The following is a 14,297-nucleotide window of genomic DNA, read 5'->3' on the forward strand; positions in this document are numbered from 1 at the left end:
TGTATTGTTTCTTTTTGAGTCCTTGCTTTACTGATTTAAATTCCATTCCGATGTGATAGGCAGCAAGCGCTAACAAGCTGAGTGTGACACCAAGCCGTATGTAGGCAAATGCCATATGGAGGCAGTAGAGAATCAAACCAATATCCCATAAAGATTGTTCCTGGTACAAACGGTGCCATTCTGAGGTGAGTCACTAAACTGTCGTTACCCTTATCAGCTCTGGTATCGGATATGACACTGTATGGTACATACACTGCTAAAAGGAAGAGGAACATGATCCACGAGCCCAAAATCAACCAGACTATCATGTGTGTGCTCTTCTTGTTAGCCAGTTTTCGATCTCTCCAGTTTTCAAAGTACACCTGTGCGTTGTCTCTCCAGGACATATTAAGGGCAGTTTGGAAACAGACGTTGTAGAAATGTAATATGAAAAGCATGGCTTTGCTTGCCTCCTTCGGCGAAGTCACGTTCCTCCAGTTGGTTAGGCCATCCTATCCGCACGGTCTCAAACCATCCGAGTACCAAAGTAAGCACTGTGATTACACAAGACACCACGCCTAAGCATTTCTCACGAACTTTATATCTAGTAAGGTCCTTGTAATATATTCCACAATTATTTATTACAGTCATCAGATGCCTGAATATCTTTTTAAAGGCATAATCCTTCACTGTAATCATCTCTCCTTCCATGATGCAGTTGAAATCAGAATATATAAATCTTTGCAACTGGCAATGCTGGACAGAACTACCGATGCACAGTGAGTGCCACCTCGGTCAATAAAGTAAAACGTGTGGATTTGAAAAGTTGTTTTCATCATTGCCATGGAGACATGCCATCATTGGTTTGCTTAACCATTAGCTGTCAACAGATATTTTTGGTGGCTGTTGGCGTGTATTTGTTATCGTTCATTTTCGGTTGTAATCCTGATGATATAATGTGATTGAAATATTCGCTAGATTAGCTTTCGTCAGCACCTGATACAGTGCAGTTTGTATGTGCGTTGTTTGATTTGATGTGATGGGCTTGACTTCCAAAGTTGTTCTGTTTCAGGTTCTGAAGAAGAGATCGTTTAGTTAGAGAAAAGAGTTGGAGTAGAAAATACATTCTTACCTCTTTAGCTTCTGTTTTCAAATCCCATCTTAAAGATTGGCATTTTGTGTGCACATATGACTGACCCGGGACGCAGAGGCCGCTCTGGCTACTCAACAACACATTTCCTCTCAGAGAAGCAGATTACAACTGGCTAATGTACAAAAAGGTGTCTATATGTTCATGTAATTTACAATGATCTCACGACTGCCTTAAGTTAACCAATGGTGCATTTTGGAGAGGCTTTCGGCAGACACCTTGCGAACGTTCCACAATATCCCTATAATACAGCCTCAGGAAGATGCTGGGCAGGCCATTTGAGTATGTGTCTCGGGTTTCATTTTAGTTATAGACCTCTAAGTATAGTTAGTGACAGTTACTTTTTCCGATACTTTGATACTACCCATTATGCAATCCATGTTCATGGCAATGTGGATAGACATCTGCCCAGAAAGCGGTATGATCAGCGTCTGCACAATACCAAACACGCTATAAGATAGTAGGTATTGATACATGCTTGTGCAGGCGATAAAACAAGGTCTGGTCTGGCCACGCTCAGCCAAATATGAATTATGTACATTTTGTGATATCTCTAGGTTAGAACTTGTGAAACAGCGCACAAGTGTTTGCACTTCACTACAAACAAGCAATACCCGTGATTGCAACGTGACATAACACACTCATTTTGAAATAAGAAGGCATGCTTGTATTTATTCAGAATTTCGTTCGCAAAGAGCAAAATTCTAAATATTTCGACACCATAACGTTTGAATATCAGTGCGAACTATTTATCTGCGTAGTGCTCGAAATGTATAACATGGTCACTGTTACTTTGTAGGTCAGATCGACATGACAGAGCTTCCTCTCAACAAACGTTTCATGCGCAACTAGAATGAGGCAGAGAAATATCATTCCCTTGACTATTATCACTTATTGACATAAATATTAGGTTTACCGACACGATATGATAAAGCTGGCATGTTCAGATTGATCACTGATCAATGTGTTTCCGGTCATGAACAATTTATTGGCAGCTTGAGGGATTAAACAAATCCTCAAACTGCCAAAGAGCATTTGCCATCATATCATGCGTATGGATAACATTTTATGAACTACCTCCGGATAATGGCTTTTAGGAAATAATGTTTGTGAGACACTCGAAAGATCAGTTTCCCTGATAAACGCATATAGTCTGTAAAATGGGCAGGACATGTGGCTGTAGAATTTCAAACTGCTGGAGGGTTTAATTGCCCTGAACACGAACACCTTGACCCTGCCACTGTGTGAAACTGCAGCCCTAACCATTCCACTACATTCGACAAGGAAACTTCCTGTATGAACTTTCTTCAACTGCGCTTCAACGTTGTTTAATGTTCCAGTTCGTACAATAAGCAGAGTTTTACGTAAGAGAATTAGGCATGAATCTAAAAATCAACAAATATATGTTATAGAATGAACATTTGTATTCTAAACTTGACAGAGTTTACAGTGAATGAATAGGATGTTGAGCTGCATGTGGAAGTATCGATCTATATTACAATGAGGAAATGGGCTTCAAATTAGTTTTACAAATCAATGCAGCTACTACAAAGTAATTACAATGACAGTAGAAAGTAGAATGGCAGTAAGGATCTAGGTGTATTTCAAATCCGGTTGAAATATAATAAACAAACAGTGACGACACTGATGGTATTAATCACAAAGCAGCGATAGTGGACAGCCTTCCAAAACTACCAAGCTGGGAGTTCAGTTTGAAAGGACATCTTCACGCACACCTGGTATTCATGTATGTTTAATGCTGGTTTGCAGGCTGGCCACTCTTATATTGTCTAAATACTTACTTGGATGTTCTGTCCAATACTGCATGAATGAGGATGCTTTTGAAGCTACCAGAATACTCTTGAATCCCAGTCAATATAAAGTAACAAGGCACACCACTGCTATCTAATGAATCCTATCACGATGTTGAAGGTTCCAGTGTGATCAATAGTTTGCCATAAATGCGTTGTTTGGAACCATACAGATAGCAGTTTTGTTTGACAACCACATTACATTACATCGACGTTCCCTACCTTACATACACTAAAGAAAGTAATTGCTATTTTCAGTTTCATTCATACACTGTTAACATGTCTGAGGCATAGTTACTGCAAACTAATAAATATTTTATTTTCGATTTTCTTTTTTAAGGATTTTATTGTAAACTGTGTTGTGAATGCGATTGCTACACCAGTTACATCAGGTAGCTGCCAGCTCTGTTCGGCAGCCTAGAAGTCTCATCATCTGTTCCATGAATGCCCTGACAACCGAGAGACTCTGTGTCTCTCTATCCTGGACACGTTTGGCGCAGATGTGTATGTCATGTTGGACTCGATGGAACTGAATGAAAAAAACAAAGACTCTTCTTGGGGGACACACCCTCGACATAGAGGATAATAAAAAACTTCACCTTGTGGAACTATTCTTCCTCTCCAGTGGACTCATTCGCCATTATCACTTATCTAATTAACTTTTCCCTCTTGCCCAGCTGGAAATCAAAAAAGTTTGGAGGAGCTAAAGACACTCACTCATGTATGTTGAGAATGTACTTCCAACATCCACCCGTGAAGAATTGGTCTTGGGCAACCCATGCCTATCTTCCTTTAAAGTCCGGGTTAGAATTAGTCTCCAGCAAATCATGCTAATTGTAAAAGGCGACTAACGTGATCGGGTGATCAGGCTCACTGACTTAGTTGTCACATGTAATCGTATCCCAGTTGCGTAGATCGATGCTCATGCATTTGATGACTGTATTGTCTGGCCCAACTCGATTATTTATAGACCACCGCCATATAGATGGAATATTGCTGAGTCAAAAAACAAGCCGACGAACCAACCAACTCCCACTATCACTGATGCAAGGAGATAAACCAATGCAAAAAATACATATTTTAGGGGGATGTGAACGTCAATTTGGACGAAAATAAATACGACATACGTAAGTGTTATCTAATCAGAAATATACATAAACAGTAACGAATCAGAAGGAATATACACGTCGACTGAATGACAATATTTGCAAAATAAAGTCTTCACAAGTTGTAAATTCAGTAGCTGTAATACATCAGGTTAGGCAAGATTCAATATTCACCCAGTTTTGTTTGCCCTAGCAACTACAAGATGTGTTTCCATTTAGATACGTGGGTCCAGTCGGATATTGTGGGAACTGCAGTACAATCACAACATACGTGATGATAGTCCTGCCAACTGAAACATACAAAAAAAATAACATAAATGATGACAATTCCAGCCAGATGAAACAGAAAATAAAAGCATGGACAACAATTATTTATTCTTGATACTTGCACATGATGAAGGAGAAAGAAGAATAAGCCCTGAAACGTCGTGATAACGAATGAAAAGAAGTTGTTATCAATAAAACGTGTCAGGTATTCACGTTCGTCCAGTTTCTAAATGCTGTTCAAAGACCGCTCTCCAAAGTGCTGCACGTTCTTTCTTGAGTTGTGTTTGGATACTGAAACATGCATATAGTTAATCGTGGTAACACTTTATCACAATCTAACTGATAATAAAGTTACCTACTGTGAGTATTGTTGCTCTCTCTACCAGGAACAGTCCTACAGCTGTGATTCCAACTCGAGACGTAACCACACGCGACGTAAACATCTGCAGCTGTTATAAAATACTCCATTAAAAACAGACCAAATATTTTGAAAGTCATATTGAATATTGGTGGACTTTCTACAATTGCAGCAAAAGACATTACCACCCGGGTCCTACATATCTGCAGCTCTATTGAAAGATAATTCATTGGATGTTTGAAGAAAAACGGTGATCGACATTGATGCCAGTTCAGGTAGCAATGTAAAATAATATGCTATTCGAATACACGTGTTCATGATGTTGACAATCTACTATATAGATTAAACGTTAATGCAACTAATTGTCCTCTTGCAATAGATATCTCATTTAAAGCAAAGATATTATGAGTTGACAGCTTAGAAATATATACTGCTGGCCACAAATTGGCATAATGTTGTCAAGAACAGGCTGGCCTTACAGATCGAGCTGCTTGCTCATCCATGTCCTGCAATCTTATCCTGTGAAGGAGATTCTCGAAGCAGGTGCTCTGAAAGTAAAAAGTAAATACTCACTGTCCTTTACTATACTAATGTGGACATCCTTTACTATACTAATGTGGACATCCTTTACTATACTAATGTGGACATCCTTTACTATACTAATGTGGACATCCTTTACTATACTAATGTGGACATCCTGTTCAACTGATCGAAGTATATTTTACCCTCTCACGTTCCCGCAGTGGAAAACGTCTGTGAAAACGTTAGTGTAATGCTGAATTTGGTGCCACAATATTAAGTTAAAAATTCTGGATTCTAGGATTTGGTGTGTCTTACCCCTGCACACTTTGGACATCTGACATGATCAAATACATGAACGTAGAGCTAATTGCATCAGTCATTGTTTTGAACTTTGAATTTCAAATAAATATCTGAGGACAGGGGCTGTTTCTACATTTAAAAAATATAACAACTGTCATCAAGGTACGTATTATCGTGAAATGTAAAGAGGAGAACATGCTAAGTTCGTTCCAGGACGAATTCAACAATATTTTCTTTGAATATGCCTATAACAATTTACATTATTTTGAGATAATGAGAAACAATTACCATGATCATTACAAACATCCTCTTGTCAATAAAATGTCTGACATTCTCAAAGTAATTGACATGTGTGACGTTGATGAGTGTGCCATTAAACATGATGACCTTGCTCTTTGTTACTGATTTAAGTTACCGATGGGGTTAACAGAAAAGTTACTCCCTACTGGTTGACGTAGCCATAATGGGAATATCGTTGAACATGGCAATAAAGAGCATTCAGCACTTAAAACGTCTCCAATGGTTCCATCCCAACGATGACGGTTGTAACATTAATGCAGTGGTAGGCGTAGCAAAGCAGTCAAAATAAATTCCTTCAGGTTTGTGGCCTACAATCGTGCCTGGAGCTACCAATAGGTCTGAGATTGTATTTGTTCAAATCTTCAATTTTATTGCAAATCGGTTTCATAGTGAGACGTGTATCTATATACTTACCATAGAATTTATGTAGGCTCCAGCAAGTGTGATAACTGCAGCAGGAAATGCCGAGCCAACAACGGCATTGAAAATAACAACCACTGCATCTGGTGAGAATTCCCATTTCTGGAAACTGTAGATTGTGAAGCATAGCAATGGGAGACAACACACGTAGGTAACAAATGTTCCTGAAGAAAACATGGATTCAAGTGTGTCCACCAAACTGACAGCATCTTCATATTCTTCACGAATCATTTCCAGGACCTGTGTGTTGTATTGTTTCCTTTTGAGTCTTTGTTGTACTGATTTAAATTCCGTTCCGATGTGATAGGCAGCAAGCACTAACAAGCTGAGTGTGACACCAAGCCGTATGTAGACAAATGCCATATGGAGGCAGTAGAGAATCAAACCAATATCCCATAAGATTGTTCCTGGCACAAACGGTGCCATTCTGGTGAGTCACTAAACTGTCGTTAACCTTATCAGCTCTCACAGCAAAAATAACTTAGTTTCCGTTCTTGCGGAAACCTAATGGATACTGGGTAATGTAGGTTTCCGCTAGGTTTCAGTATGCGGAAACAGACAATGCGAGTTTCCGCATAGTTTACAAAACTGAAACTAACAAATCTAGGTTTCCGTCAAGTTTCTACAACTGAAACTATCATTATGCGTTTCCATTTAGTTTCAGTTCGCTGAAACATTCATAGCAAAATGACTTAGTTTCCGTTATTGCGGAAACCTATTGGATACTGGGTAATGTAGGTTTCCGCTAGGTTTCTGTTGGTTTCAGCTAAGATGAAATGGCAAACTTAGCTTTGTGCTGTTCCATTGGGGGACAATATTTACTTACTGTTACATTTGCAAGATAATTTCTATATACAGAATCCAGCTAGGGTCCATGCAGGAAGCAAAAGTACTGTACGTTCCCGTAGTCCCTAGTATGTTGATCAACCTTCAGGTGTTTGCAATCTATAGCCCATTTTTATACTGTACCGTTTAAGTGTTTATGGTTACATGCCAGTTTTTAGTGTACATTTGTGATAGACAAGTTATTTTACTGTCCTTCGAAGACAGGTAAAGTATATAAGTTTGTTTTATTTCATGTACACATTTACAAATTTAGATTTACGACTTTCCTAGTCACGATATGGCTGCCGATGTGACTTTGTAACTCACTACCATTCTGCATAACTTGTGAATGTACCATTTATTACATTTTACACGGAAAACAACAAACACAGTAACACAGTCACTAATATGATTCATCTGTTTCATTATTTTGAACAGCTCACATTTCAATAGAACCCAACAATGTAGTATGTATGTATGTATGTATGTATGTATGTATGTATGTATGTATGTATGTATGTATGTATGTATGTATGTATGTATGTATGTATGTATGTATGTAGGTATGTAGGTAGGTAGGTAGGTAGGTAGGTAGGTAGATAGGTAGGTAGGTAGGTAGGTAGGTATGTGAGAAGCCACATCAAGAGGGAATCTTCAGCATTGGAGAACACAACTTCTGTATGAATATGCAAATACAAATATGTCGAAACCCTACAACATTTTATGCATATGATGAAATGATGTCTACTAGTGCAGGCATAACATACTTGCTGTGGTATTTATTAAACAGATTTCAAATTCAAATGTTTATTGTATGAAAGGTCATGGGCCCATATACATGAAATGTATATTTGAAGCTGCCTCAATGTATCTTAACATATACACACTAACAATCTCAAATAGTAAAGACTTGGCAACTTGCTGACAATCTAAAGCTTCTATTGCACTCATACTGAGCTGATAGCCATCCTCTGATCTTGTACATATGAAGCAGAGCCTGAGATGAGACATTTGTTTTGCCACACAGAGAAAGGGGAAATATAACCAAGTTGATTACAACAAGGCTTGAACCAGTCCACAACCGCAAACAGATGGTGTATGCTCTACTTAAGATCTGTGGGTGAATACGAAGAGTCCTGGTTGATGTCTGGCACAACATCGTTGCCATGCTCATCGTCCCACACAGACTCTGCATCATCCTGCAAATACAATACATACAATGCTTAGTAAAACTACAAAAACAGCCAAAGTAACTCATGTATACATATTCAAAAACATGCACAGTGGTACATCTGATCACAATTAAATTATAAAATTAGAACGACTAATTTGTAGATGTAACCAAAAGATTTTTTTCACAATCACAAAGGAAAGATCTGTAGTATACATGTATATTGTATCTTCCATTGGACATGTCACTTATTTGATTGATTGGTACCAGAAATAGTAGCCAACCCAGTATTCTAGGAAGCAAATTGTGGTAATATTTATTACTGTTACTGTACTCATATTCAAGGTAACATCTACTACGAAATCGCCAATTGAAATCTAAGCATAGGTAAGACGGTACATACATATTTTAAATAGATACGAATCATGTTTAAACACTGAATGTAACACCTGATTATATATGTGATCTTATTCATTTCAAATTGAAATGACCAACTCAACTGAGAGAAAAGCATACAAAACCTAACATTTCCCATGAATGAAAAATCGTGGGTATTTCTTAGTTTTATCAACCCTCTAAGGAAACATTCACAGCAATATAATAACATAAAATATTATTTTTTAATGTGACCTTTACTTTAATTTAAAAACTGTAAAATGTGTAACACAACTTATTCACTTTCAGTTACAGTTACATATCTGATATACAATAATTAAATATATTCGTTATTGATATATGACGGATAACAAAGGAACAGATCAAACTGAAGTCGTTATGTGAAACCTATGAAGTGAAGTATCTTTGACGACTAACCTGATGAGAAACTGCCGTCCATTCCAGACGGATTCCTTGTTTCCTTGAAACAAACGACTGGCAGTGCGGACAGAAAACTGGTCTTTTTCTTGGAACTGAAAAACATATCAACTTATAATTACACTGGAATCCACGCACTGTTACATTTTGAGTGATTATATTTTCACAAAGATAAAGAAATTTATTCTATGTATCGATTTAGTGTTTACTTGTTTTTGACTAAATGCTGATGAATAAAAAATATTGTTTTAAGATTTCCTTTAATGAAATTAGGAGCATGGTATGGTGTGTAACTATAAATTATTACCAAGCCAAGCCTCTTGTCAATCTCCAACAAGTCAGTGGATCCACCAATACGTATCTGTAAATTGAAAAAATGATTTTTTTAGAAATGTTACACGTGACTTGTGTCGTGGGAAATGCATTGTAAGACTAAGAGGTTTAATAATTGATTACACAAATTATTACACAAAGCTATGAGTGTAAAGTATATGTAATAATTGTTTTAATGGTTATAAAATGATAAAATAGATGAGTTGCTTGCTTTCCTATCATGCTGCATACTATTTATTATTTGTTTTGTTCGTTGTATCAATGGAATGGAGAGGTATTCAAATAAGCCATTGCGGCTTGTTTACCAATCCTGGTTCAATTTGTTTTGAATAAAATATGTTTACACTAACATAGATGAACTGGTATAATTGGATAAATACCGCCATATAGCTGGAATATTGCTGAGTGCGGCGTAATACTAAACTCACTCACTCAGATATATTGAGCTGACATTACATATAAACTAGTAATAAGTAAACTTATAATACATGGGAATAGTATACGTAGATCTAGGTGTAGAACTGAAAAGGATGAACATGATATAAGCATGTCTAATACACTTGCATGTTTTGAGCTCAATAAGGTAAATTACTTACATGATGAAGTTTTACGTCCAGCAGAAATATGTTCGTATATTGCCTACTCCTGACAGGGTTTTGAAAAGTCACCTATTTGCCACTAACACAAGCTCTCATGAGTAGTACTCATGAAGCTCGATCAGGACTTTTAAAGTAACGTGAATATGTTTTCAGATTTATTCACTGTTAATTATCTCTAGGCCTACATGTTGATGCTTGACACTGAGGAGGAGCAATTAGTGCCCATAATGCGATGAAAAGACCCTTAAGCCCATACAAGCCCACTGTTGTCACTTTGGGTACTCACATTCAATCTGCTCATTTCCACCTTTCACGGTCCCCTTTGATGTCGGCAATGTAAACAAATAAAACAATGGCGACCGGATCACGTCCACGCGAGACTACCTAAATCATTATAAAAACACACAGCTGACATTTTAGGTGTATAGTGTATGTTTATTTTGTTGTATAACGCGGAAAGATATTGTCAAAGCTGTAAATGTTAGATTAAGATTAAATAACAATAACAAAGTGTTTTTCCCGTGAGTCTTTGCGAGCCGCCATTTTCATAGCCGCCTCAGTTTCCCTCAAAGCACTGGAAGAGAGAATTCGCTACCTGGAAAAGAAAGATGGAAATGGCTGCGAAAAACTCGCAGTACCACGACCCTATCAGGTAAGACCAAGTTATTTTGTTGTCAAATAACGTTTAATGAATTATTATTTACTTTACGTACAGAAATCCGGATTGGTAAACAAGCTAATCTGGCGAATTACAGCCACTGGCCATAGGTATTCGTCACTATGCATAATTCGACTTACATGTTAATTTGGTGCAGCTAGACATATGTCTTGAATTTATTTCATATCCGTTTGATATTGTTCATATTTTGCACATGGGTCATGAATCATCTCAGCTACAAAGACATAATTTCCGTTTTATTTTCAATTCAGTGCGTGTCATGATTATGGCAAATTTTAACATGGCGGTCTATGGGGAAAGAATACGCAATGTTATATATATATGTGTTGCCTCATGTAACTACAATGCGGAAAATTATGTATCTGTGACCAAGATGATTTCCTAACAACCTGCAAAATTTGACAACCAAATATGGAAAACTGAATTAATGAAAATTACACAGCTACACTAAAATAGCATGCAAGTCTATGAGAATTTTGCCGACTGACGTAAAGTCCATGGCTGTATAAGCAGTTTTGCTAGAAATATTTTCAAACGATGGTAAAAATAAGTCTATCTAAAAACTTTACTACAATTTTGAAAATATAGCAAATAGATTATATATTAATGGATTTGTTTTATTCAATTAGGCTGTTGTGAGGAAACATGTGTCACGACTACTCCTGGAGGAAAAGATCACCCTCTCTTACTGAAGGTATGTGTTTATGGTACTACGAAATATAGGGGTGCAGGCTAAAACGGAACCACAGCAAGCAAAACGGCACCAGGCGAAAACGGCACCATTTGGACATGACGGAACCTCCACTTGGCGAAAACGGCTACAAATCTTATGGTGAAAACGGCACCAAATAAAATTATAATTATTAGGAACATCTTATTTGTCATTATTTGTCATTAGATAATCTGAATACAGAATTTTGGAAGCCGTCTACTCTGCCGACAGTGATTGGAAAGTTTGTGTTAGCTGATAATCGGATTCCAGTATGTTTAGATAATGAATGAGTCTGACTGATAATCGGCTTGTAGAATGTTTCGATAGTCAAAACATCTACTGTGCCGAGTGATTGGAAAAGCCTGTAAATTTAGCGTGAAAACATCACAACCTTTGATGTTGTAAGTACATTTACTCAACTCAGACTTATACAGGAAGGAAGGCTGAAGGCATACATCCGAAAATCCTCAACAGCTAGGCAGGAGGAGGTTTTCGAATTGTGGAGTTAATTCAAGGATGGAGACCTGTCTCTGTCGCAGCTACTGTCAAGATGTGCGATGATCCATGGACCAATCGTTCAAGCATCCGGCCAAATATGGACGTGTGAACATGTGTTATGTTGACGGTTTGTTATCGTCTTTATTATAATCTTGTTATTTTAATGTAATGGTTGATCGAGTGAGTTATGATTTTACGCCGCTTTTAGCAATATTCCAGCTATATCGCGTGTTATAATCTTGCTGAAATAAAAAACATAAGTCAACGTCATACTGTGTTTTATATGTTGATTCTAATGTTATAATTAAACGAACTACAACATAAAGTCAACATCATACTGTGTTTTGTATATGGTGCCGTTTTAGCTCAGAAATCAGTAGCCGTTTTTCGCCAATACGGTGCCGTTTCGCCGCACGATTTTGGTGCCGTTCTGCTGTGGTTCCGCTTTAGCTATAACCCGAAATATAGACATAATTTCACTTTGAATATTTTATTATTATGCTTCCCTTTATACATTTTCACAAAATGAACCATACTAAAGTTACATTTGCAAATGGATTTGAATAACCGGTAACTTAATCATGATTTCAAATTGGACCAAATAAATCTTAACTTCACACCTGTGTGAAATGGCTGTAGGTGAATTCGTAGACCAGACTGGTTCGTAGACGTGGAAATCCGGTGGATTCGTAGACGGATTGAGCGGTGGATTCGTAGACGTTAGTAAAATGGGAAAAGTTCAACCTCAATGATGATGAAAATCGACGAAAAGTGTTTGCATTTTGTGAAATAAATAAAATATTGTTGTGTAAAATTAAAAGATATGTATTAGGTAAGTATCACCATTCAATTCAACTACGCAGACCAGCAGAAGTACCAGAAAACACTTCTTAAGAAAACACTTACATCTCCTACACAGAGTATTTCGCAATCAAAACAACTCACCACTTCTAAGTAACATTCACAACAACTCAGTGAAACCTGTTAATCCTCCCACAACAATGAAAACAGTCGGAAATTATGATGAGTAGACTAATTTTGTCTGATCCGCCTACAAAGTTTACCTGTACAAACATTTTTTTTTGCTTCTTTTTACACTCTTTTCAGATGATCTTGTTTAAAAAGTATCTGCATTTTATTAGTATAATGATTATGTCTCACATTTATATAATTTGTTTTCTAGATTCATATAAATACATGTAAAACAAGTCTAGACAAGAGACGGGAAAATATTCGTTCACTCTTTCTTGTCCTTATCTGCCCTTAGCTTCGTATCACTGAAAACAAAGCATAACAACTTCGTTATACACATTCTAAGTAAAAATCAAACTTAATATATACTATTATTCAATTATTAATACACGTCTACGAAATCACCGTCTACGAACCAGCCTGGGTTACGAATCCACCGCGTCTACGAACTGGTTCAGTCAGCGAAATCACCGTATCCCTGTGAAATTGCAGTCAAACTGACCCCTTGATTTTACAATACCGTAATTACTCCAAGGTTATGTCACATGACATAACTAAACTCCATTCATCAGGATGTTTATGTCAGGCCGTTCACTTACTGATTGCATAATCTAAAGTGATAGATCTGTAGTTTGCTTGTTGGTATAAATGTCGCTGCAATTGTTTGGGATTTTTTTAAAACTCGAATGAATGAATGGGGAAATGCAAAGAAAAGTAACGTGTTATTGTTTATTTTTTTCAGCAAAGCTGATGATGAGTCTGGAGACTGTATAGTGAATGACCAAGGATGGTCAGCAGGAACATGTGAAGGTAATTTTGACCTATCTGTAGTGACTTTCATTATAAATAGTAAATAATTTCAAATTAATGGTGTAGAGACAAGGTTTATGGATGTCAACTCCTTTATTATGTGAAAACATGTTTCAGAGTGACTGCTTACCCCTTCGTCAGGTGTAATCATTCACTCCGAAACATTGTGTTTTCACATAATAAAGACGTTGACATCCGTAAACATTCATGTCTTGAAAGACTAAATGGTGTAAACATACAGTCACTACTGGGTGAATATACTTGTGCCTTCAACAATACGACTGACTCACTGAGTTTGGTTTTACGCCGCTTTTAGCAATATTCCAGCAACATCACGGTGGGGGACACCAGAAATGGGCTCAATACGAACTGTAAGAGATTGAATATAGCAATTTGATGAAAATCTATTACTAGTACCATTATTACTATATAGAATATGCAATAAATGTTCAGATATATATATAACGTATTACTACCTCTGGTCTGGGAAGCATGTAACTCCAGAGCAAATTTTGTATAGATTGTGTGTCCTCTTTAGAAAAAAAGATATTTCATTCGGTCAATGAAGTGTGATGAGTTGCATAATTTGAGTTTTGAGAAAACTAGTGCAAAGTGTGATTGTTCAATTCTCTTTTATTCAAACTTCCTTTTGGATTACTCATTTTAAATCAT

At 37.0% G+C, this 14,297-nt stretch overlaps 1 long non-coding RNA gene across 1 annotated transcript; it reads right to left on the minus strand.

The window, feature by feature from the left end:
• Positions 1-441: 441 nt before the first annotated feature.
• On the minus strand, positions 442-12,331 carry LOC124271308. Its single transcript, XR_006897004.1, has 3 exons — positions 12,182-12,331; positions 6,292-6,296; positions 442-452 (listed from the first exon to the last, which is right to left on the minus strand). It is a non-coding gene; the product is annotated as an uncharacterized LOC124271308 (long non-coding RNA).
• Positions 12,332-14,297: the final 1,966 nt, after the last annotated feature.

The sequence above is a fragment of the Haliotis rubra genome, unplaced genomic scaffold (genome assembly GCF_003918875.1).
Source record: "Haliotis rubra isolate DU_JTF1 unplaced genomic scaffold, ASM391887v1 Scf1599, whole genome shotgun sequence".
In the NCBI taxonomy this organism is placed as follows: domain Eukaryota; kingdom Metazoa; phylum Mollusca; class Gastropoda; order Lepetellida; family Haliotidae; genus Haliotis; species Haliotis rubra.